This window comes from Polypterus senegalus, chromosome 4 (assembly GCF_016835505.1).
Source record: "Polypterus senegalus isolate Bchr_013 chromosome 4, ASM1683550v1, whole genome shotgun sequence".
NCBI classification, from domain to species: domain Eukaryota; kingdom Metazoa; phylum Chordata; class Cladistia; order Polypteriformes; family Polypteridae; genus Polypterus; species Polypterus senegalus.
In genome coordinates, this window is record NC_053157.1 from 55,154,217 (window position 1) to 55,164,157 (window position 9,941).

The following is a 9,941-nucleotide window of genomic DNA, read 5'->3' on the forward strand; positions in this document are numbered from 1 at the left end:
GCTGAAACTGAAAGTGTTCAATTGTTTGTTTCCGCTGAAACAGAAAGCAGACTGAATATGAGTATTAAGCCAACATCAGTCTGGGCCTAAATGAAAACTGAATTTTGGTCAATTTCAACTCTAAATGCATATCACTGTATAATAAACAGGAAGATAAGTTATTTCCAGTTAGTTTAAGAGATGTACAACCTGTTAAAAAAGCACCATACTGTCCTTCCTCAGATTATTCCTTATAATAAGGAGGTGGTGTGTTGCTGTTAACTAATACTACTTTTAATTGGATTATACGTGTAAGGAATTATAGAAAATAGATGATAGATAAGGTTAAAGGGCAAAATCAGAACAAATTAATAACAAGACAACCACAGCACATTCCATTTTGCCACTTTGATAACCTGGTAGAGAGGCTTTTTATGTGTGCAAAAATGAAAGCCTTTTCCAATGCACATTGATTCTTTCCTTTCAATAAACTGAAACAGCAAATTGTAGGCGACTGGCCATAAAACAGGGTCAGAGGATGCTTGCTGAGTCTTTTGAAAGAATAAAGGTTTCCATCAATAAGTGACTGAAAATTGATGAGAAAAATTAAGGTTTTTTAAGGCAAATATGGATAGAGTTTTAATAACACATTTGTGCAATAAATAATGTCTCAATGTTCAGAATTTTTAAGATAAAACCTACTAATGTTCTTTTGTATTTCTTTTAAATATAGTATCCACATGGTGGTTATGATGAAGTTTACAGTAAAACTCAGATTGTTTGTAAAAGACAAGCAAAAAGTAATTGCTTATGGTATAACTTTAGGTCTAATGTAATTTATTTTCAATAAGATATGTACATGGCCAGAAGTTTTTGAGTGACTTCCAAAAATGAAATTATGACTGATCTGGCTAATCAACCTAAAAACAGTTTTCTTTTAAGATATTTTATATATGGACAGGCTGCTATAGTAGGTCATTAAAAGGGAAAGGAGAAATATTCTCAGATAATTTATTAGCATATTTGGGGATATTCTTGGTTTCTTCTTTCTTCGGAGTAAAACTGCTGGCAACATCAGAGGAATGTGTTTTCTTATTTTATAGGTTACAAATACAAAAAGGTAAAGTTGAAATTTCCTTATTGGTGTATTGCCAGAGTGCATTTCCACAGAGAGTTGTAAATCACCTACAACTAATGTCTCATTCATGTGTGTTACTAAACCAAAGTATTCTACAGATCTTATTTTTGTACAATATTCATTTTATAACTTTTTACAAAATTAAACTTGATTCTATCACTTTCACTTACTGCGTGAAGTTTATCAGTCTGGCGGGTATCTTATGAAGGACTTGACGTGACAATATTATATCACCATAATTGATGTTGATGGAATCTCAGCCATATTTGTAATGTCCCTGCAAAAGAAAGGATTTAACTGTTTAAAAAGCTTCAAGCTCCACCCAATTGAAAAGCAGATCTAATTACAAATACAAACAATAATCTCATGACACTAAAATATGTTAACCTTTGACTGTGCTAGCTGCATTTTATTATTCAGTTCATTGCTAAAAAATAAAGCTTTAAATATGTTTTTTTACAAAATAACTGAAAAAGAATTAAACAGCTGGACCAGACAACATCCCTGGGTGGGTTCTCAAAGCATGTGCCAACGAGCTGGCTGATGTTCTCTGCTCCATCTTCAACCTTTCCCTCAGTCAGCACATCGTTACGTCCTGCTTTAAGACTACAATCATCGTCCCTCTTGCTAAAAAAAAAAAGCACACCCACCTACCTGAATGATTACAGGCCGGTAGCACTCACTCCTAACATCACGAAGTGTTTTGAGAGAGTGGTGCTGGCCCACATCAAAGAGCAGCATACCGGACACTCTGGCCCAATGCAGTATGCCTACCGGCCCAACAGGTCCACCTCAGATGCCATCGCAGCCAGACTACATTTTTCCCTCTCCCATCTGGAGAACAAAGACTCCTACATCAGGATGCTCTTTGTTGACTGCAGCTCTGCCTTTAACACAGTTATCCCCCATAAACTCACCCATAAACTGTCTGCACTTGGCCTGCACCCCACCCTATCTGACTGGTTCCTAGACTTTCTGACGGGCAGGATTGGTAATAAGATTTCAGCCACCATTATCACAAACACAGGCACCCCACAGGGATGCATCCTCAGCTGCATCCTCTACACCCTGTTCACCCATGACTGTGTCGCCTCCCACAAAGATAACATCATCCTAAAATTCGCAGATGACACCGCAGTGATTGGACGCATCACTGGTGGGGATGAGGCGGCCTACAGAAGAGAGGTGGACAGTCTGGCTTCATGGTGTGACAAGACGAAGGAGATGATAGTGGACATAAGGAAGGAGAGGAGACCTCACTAGCCACTGTTCATCCGAGGGCTTGAAGTGGAAAGGGTGAGCAGTATTAAATACCTTGGTGTCTACATCAGTGAGGACCTCACTTGGACTCTTAACACCACACAACTGAAGAGGTCAAGAGGGCTCAACAGCAGCTGTACTTTCTGAGGAGGCTGAGGAAATTTGGTATGTCAACTAAGATCCTCGGCAACTTTTACAGCTGCATTGTTGAGAGCATCTTGACCAGCTGCATCACCGTGTGGTACGGCAACACTACTTCTATGGACCGCAAACACCTGCAGAGAGTGGTAAAGACTGCTGAGAAGATCACCAGGACCCCACTGCCCTCTCTGCAGAGAATCTACAACTGCAGAGTCCACAGGAGAGCTGCCTCGATCCTCAGGGACCCCACCCACCCCCAACACGAACTATTCACACTTCTACCCTCAGGCAGGAAGTATAGAAGTATGAAATGCAGGACTTCCAGGCTAAAGAACTCTTTCTTTCCCAAGGCCATTAGACTCCTGAATAACTGACTGGAGTTTATAACCATGGTTCACCTCACTCTATCTACCTCACGCAACTGTATTTGACTTGTCCATCACACACCTACCTGCACAATTACACTTTATACTTCAATTTTGTTTTTACACTTTATGCTGCCTCTGTTACTTATTATATATCTGATACTTTATTATTTATGTTTATCTTTATACGTTGGTTTTGTCATTTGGTGTGGACAGCAAAGAAAGAATTTAATTGTACAATGAAACGTGTTTCCTTAGTGTGCACATGACAATAAACTTGAACTTGAATGTTGGCTTAATATGTTTAATAGTTTATTGCTCATAAATAATTAATGCAAAGGTAAGTGAAAGAAAATTATTACATTGGTATATTTTCCAAACTTGCTTATCCCAATACAGAATCATGGTTGTGGCAAAGAGTATCTCAGAAGCTGATGGGCATCAGTCTATAGTAAGTCACATTTTGACAGAGACTCCTTTATTCTATTATGTTTAAAAATAAGAAATGATTGAAAAGCACTATCAGCTCTCAACACAAACTCTGGACTGAAGTTTGGACTTTGAGTAGGCTACTCAAGAATATAACTTTTGAAAGACATACCAGTGTGACTGTGTTTATGGTAACTGGTCTGGCTAAAAATGCTGGCCAAAGCCTCTTGGCAACTACAAAAAAATATTCCTCTAGGATTCATTTATACATTTCTGCCTCTATTTTGCCTTCTAATTTCACAAGTCATTCAGATCTCGATGAAGACAAGCATCTCTATAGGACGCCATTACTACACTTTATGGTAAGGATAGTTAAGATTTCAACAAAATACTGTTAAGTACTAAGACCACCTAAGTTTGGTCTCCTCAATCCACAAAATATATTTGAACATGGTCTCAGAATAAACCTCTGGTGAGTTGCAGTTAAGATTTTATATGGGCTTTTATTCAACAAAGTCTTTTCTCTGCAACTCTCCTATAACTATACATTTATTAAGCCCCATGGCAAATATTGAACACAGCCAGTTTTTTCCATATCAGCTTTGGAAAACTAGTCTTCTTTTAAGATGGCCTCAAGTTCTTCTAGGCATGGCCATAGCAAGAGCTTTCTCCTCTAGATGTTAGGTTTTGAATACCATGTTCTTTTTTCCCTTCCTTCACTTAAATGTTATTTTATTTGTTGGTTCACTTAAATGTTATACTATAAAAAATGAACAAACGTTTAGTACATTAAAACATGAAATATTTCCCACTCGTACATTTTTCATATATTTTTAAATATTTGATCCAAAAATAGTCTTATTGTGGAACAATTCCAAAATGTAAACTCTAAATAGACTGACGCATGATGACAATTTTAATCAAGGAGATAAATTATGCAATATTTGCCCATATTGAAGAACAGTGTATTTTATAAATAACTGCATTCCATTATTTCCAACACAAATCTTAAAATACTATCAATATCGTCATCATTACAAGAATATATATTATTACTGTAATACATAGATATTGATGGAAGATAACAGAAGTTAGATGAAGACATTTTGAGTCAGTTTTACATAAGCCATAAGTATATGATGTGTAATTAAAGAAAGAATGCAGGTACATTGTCAATATAGAGACTGCTAAACGCCCAAACACCTAACAATCATGATTTATGTACTGTGCATATTGAAGGTTGACATATATGATTATTATACACTAAAGAAGAAAAGAACACTATGTAAAGTGTTATCTACAGTTATTTTAGGCAAGTGATGCACAACCAGATTTCTAGTAAAGTGACACCAGTTGCAGACAGCTGAAGCACAAAATAAAGCATTGAGAAGAGAGTTTAAATAAGTTATCCTTTTTCTTCATTTCATTCAAATTTCTCTGTTTCACTCTTTGGAAGAATCCTGTTCAGATTTGAACAATAACAATGATGTTACCCTCAAGCACATTAATTAACGTGACTGAAAAGAGGAGTCTGTATTTTATGCAAACAGCATGCAGTTACTGTTTTAAAAGCATTATATGCAGCAGGAGAAATTTGGATCCAGTTGTTCTCAAAGAGAGTCTCTCACTTACTGTATCTCAGACATGGAATACCATATTTTCTTTAGCCCAAAGTTTATCTAATTTAATGATGGACAATTTCCTGGTAAGCAATACACTTTAATAATCTGGTTTCTCTGTAATGATGTTGCCAATGATTTTACCAAAGCTATTCCACATGAAGTTTATAGGTTTACAAATAACCAATTACAAATCCTACAAATTTTGGAAACACCAACATTTATCTTCTTGTAGTGCCTTTAGAATCCATTAATTTATTTCCAAGACTTTTCATTTTCCAGGACAATCACCCTTACTCAACAGAACCAAGTATTTTACTTCATCCTTTATTACCTACTGAATATCCCCTAGACTATCTGCCATCTTTCATAAATTTCTTTCATATCTTTCCCCAGTTTATTTATCAGCTTCATTAAATCAGAGGCACTTTCATTTTAGCAGTGCTCTGAGTGACCCCCTGTTGTTATATAGAATGTATGTGAAGAATTATTTGCAGTCAGACTAACTCGACAGTGCCTTGTTCTACACTGTTTCCATTTCTTTATAACAAGACCTTAACTGGTTTGGTAGATTTCTGTGGCCTTTTTTCATTTAGCCCTTTACCTTCAGTGTTTTGTCTTCAAAGTTTAGGATTTGTTTTTTCTATACTAGTCAATGGTACAACTTCCAAAATAAATGTGGATTGAACTCATCGGAAACAGCTTGTCACAGGTGGACCCCAATTAGGTAATTAGGACAATTATGTTTTACCAGAACATTTTAAGTGTGTCATAACAAAAGTAAGTAATATTGAATTCAGTCAGAAATTCTTTATTTTTATTGATGATTAATTTAGCAAGTTCTTTCAGATTTGGTTTTCAATTTGGCATTATTATTTTCATCCAAGCTGATCACAGTAGAAAAGTCCAAATTAATCATTTAAAAACTTATACCTGATACCGCCAGGATTTGCCTTGGTTTCCTTGCCACCCTCAAATGGAGTAAGCAGTGGTCAAAATGAAAGGAGAAATGGACTGAAAATGAAATAAATATTAAATCAGAATAAAATGCTGCACTGCTTTTACTTGAATCTCAAATGAGCATGTACATTTCAATGTCCAAAAATATAATTATAGTTGGAATGCACAATGAATTCAAAATAGCACAAGATTTTGTATATTCAGATGTCAGCAATGGCTTTCCAGGTATATCATGAGATATTAGCATGATTCATCCTTTTCTATTTTGCATGTGTAAAGCAGTACAAAATGTTATTTAAAAGGATATAGAGCACAAATTTGAATTTACTTATTGGACATGATTGTTTACAATCAAAAGCAAGGAGAGTATTCAACATCAGAGCCATTCTGAGATTTAGAGAGACATCAATAAGTTTTTGGTGAATGAGAATTGGAAATTTTGTTTGACATTAGACTGCTCATATTGAATTATAAAAAAATGATTTTTTCTTTACCACAAACCGTATTCTTACAAACATATCTTGTTTTGATGGCAATTTAATTACTTTTGAATGCTCAAATCAATGTGTGCACCACATAGGGTCCAATATTGTTTCTTTCAGCTACTAATCAATTTTTGTATTTATCATGGTCATATAGAAAGCACAATGTTATCTTAACACCATGGTAATTACTTAAGTTAATTGAAATACGACCATTCAGTTTGCCAATATTACTCAAAAACTACATGATTTTCAGTCTAGTGTGGGTAAAAGCATTTTCTTCATTCCATATTAAGTGAAATATTCCTCAGGTCATGCACTGTGTTACAGGAGCACCTAGAAATATTTAGAGTATGCAACCATTTGAAGATTAAAACTAATCTACCCTTCAGTCTGAAACGTCTGAACCTTGCAAAATACTTTATCCAAAAGAATCTTTACAAACATTACATTGCACTTTATGGCCATAAACATAATATGCCTCACAACAATAAATTACCCATGGCCCTGTAATGGATTAAGCTAGTTCAAAAAGGGATAGAATATTTGAATTAACAATTTCCAATAGTAGTGTCTATGAATTGTATGTCCCTTATGATAAATGTCAATTCAGCTTAATAAAATGAACCCTTAATGATGTTTCAAGCCATATCTACAGTATAATGTTCTGTGGACTGTTCTTAGTAGATCACTAAACTTCACATCGCACTTCTCACTGCACATCTACAACCATGACATGTGTCAGTCCTGATGAGTAAACCTTACTTAATTAGGACTTATTGAATTCATGACACTCTGCAAAAGTCCAAACATACAACTTAACGTTATATTCTGTTATACAGACAGTAGTTATATGCGGTTTTTCCAACTATAGTGCCTCCTGCCAACCTAAGAGGAGACTTACTGCATTACTGTATGAGCACTAACACACATATTTAAAGTTATAGTAACATAAAGCTCCAAAACAACATTCAGAGAACAGGTAGTAAGTAAGTCAAGGTTACTATTCTGTGATTTGAATTCTCATTGTGTAAGGAAACATTGTGGTAATGATCTTTTCTATTTTTAGAAAAAAAAGATGCAGATTGCTTCTATTAGCACACAGAAGAAAATACCACAGAGCCTCCTTATGATTGAACTCCATATAAATATAAAATTCAGTAGAGTCAGAAACATTAGTATACTGTATTAATGTGGGTAGTCTTTTATACTTAAAGTTCACATAATAATAAATGATTCCAGTTCCTTCAATATGTATCTAAATATTATTTCCATGTAACCCAGTTTCACATTTAAACAAGAATACCCTTAAAAGTATGAACATGCAAATTTAAACAGAAAGGAAATATGAGTAAAATGTAGCAAAAAATTGAATATTGGGGGTACATTGTTTGCATTCTGGCATCAAAAGTGTTAAAAAGAATACGGAACAAACTATAAGATAACCAATGCTTGGGATGTGCTGCACACTAATGCACTATTCATTGAGCATTGTCTTCCTGGGGCCTGGGCACATCTGCTTGGGTTAAGTGAACTTGGATTATTCCTTTATGAAATGGACTGCATGGATGACACCCCTGTGTAATATGACACACAAGAGGTCACCTACTTGGATCTGAGACTAAATTCAATTATTAAGTCCTAATTGTTCCTTCTAACAGAATTTTCTTCTGCAAAGCCTTTCTGTCATGCCTCTTCCAATTTACAGAAGGCAAATCAAAGGGTCAAACTCACATAAGGAATGTGGATACTCTGCATTTTTTCTTAAAATTTTCCTCCACATGAAGAAAATGTGAATTCTTTTTAATGAGAAAAGTAATCCTCTTGTTTATGTTAACATTTTATCTGTGCTTCTCACTAATTGTCTTTTTCATTAAGCAAAAAGTAAAAGAAATTAATTGGAAATAATATATTCTTAAAATAAACCCTACATACTATACCCATTGAGAAATAGGTAGCAACAGCCAAGAACCATGAAAGGAAATTCTCTTTTAAAATGAAAGAACAGTTTTTAGTTGCCATCATGATCAAGATCATTGTCTGCTAAAATTGTTAAAACAGCTGTTCTTCACTTTATGTTGTTTTTATTTATTGAGTGCTTATACAGGTTTAATTACAAAATACTAACTGATTATTCAATAAACAGTAACATTTTTACTGCCATGTTACTTTACCCATCTGAATGTAACAGTAAAGCACAATTGAGGTCATACTTGCCACCTTGCAAAAAATATCCTGCTTAAAATACATCACATAGAATGGATGACAAAAAAACTCTTAATAACAGAAGATGCAGTGCATGTTGGTTTTCATTCTAAGCAGTCTAACCAATATCCCATTTGCTTAACAGAGTTCTGTGTCATGGCAACTGATTGATCCTAGGCCTACCCAATCAGTCCATAGAAGAGTTTGCATTTTACTTAAAATTTGATTTAAAAATTCTCATATATTCACTAAGCATATTTTGTTTAAATTATGTAGTATAATTCAAAAGCATTATGCACAGGAGTGTCTGGCAGCCTAGGCTATTTAATCTGTGTATTTATTCTATTTTTTTCTTAATTCTGCATGGTTTAACTTACTGAAGCAGAAAAATCCCACCGATTTTTCACATCAAAATACAAGTTTTTTGTCCCTTTCATCCCATTATGAAGTTAGTTTGTATATAAAATGCATAGTTTGTGCATACTTCAAGTACAACTATGTAACAAGATTAATCACATTTTCTACTGTACCATACAGAGCACCAATAGAGGAATGGAGGCTTTGCATTCATCCTCTGAATATAATGTACATGGCTATAGTTCTCTGTCCAACAATCCCATTTATTTTCTTATCTTTCTTATCAAGAACATTGGACATGATGCAGGAACAAACCAAGAAAAGGGTGTCTCATTCACACACAACCACATTTACTGATACAGGGCCAGTTTAATTATTAAAGCATCTATCCTGATTGTCTTTGGAATCTGGGATGAAACAGATGTGTCAAAGTGTAAAAGGGATACGTTTGGATAATATTTTAAGTGTGGAGAAGCAGTTTAAAAATGTTTTACATATAATGCAGTTACTGCACAGTGGGAAAATTCTGAAGGACAGAAAAATGGCAAATATAATATATTATTATATAAAAAGTATGATCAGGCATATCCATGCAACTATAGACCAATAAGCTTAACATCCATCGCAGGTAAATGAATGGAAGAAACTATTCAGGAAAAGACTGAGCAACCCATGGTAAGAACAGGGGTTTTGCTGAACAGCATGGGTTCAGACAAGGGAGACTGTGTTAGAATTCTCTGGGGAAGCAACAAAAGAATATGATCAAAGTGGTGCATATGGTATTATTTATTTTGACTTTCAGAAGCCATTTAATAAGGTATCACTTGAGAGGTTGGGCATCAAACTAAAATAAGTGGAAGTTCAGAGTTTAGTGTGTAGATAGGTGCAAAATTGGCTTAAACACAGGAAACAGGGGGTTATGGTGCAAGGTACCTTATCAGAGCTGGGTGATGGCAAGATTGGTGCTCCTGAGGGGTCAATGCTGGGAAAATAGACCTTATGAGTA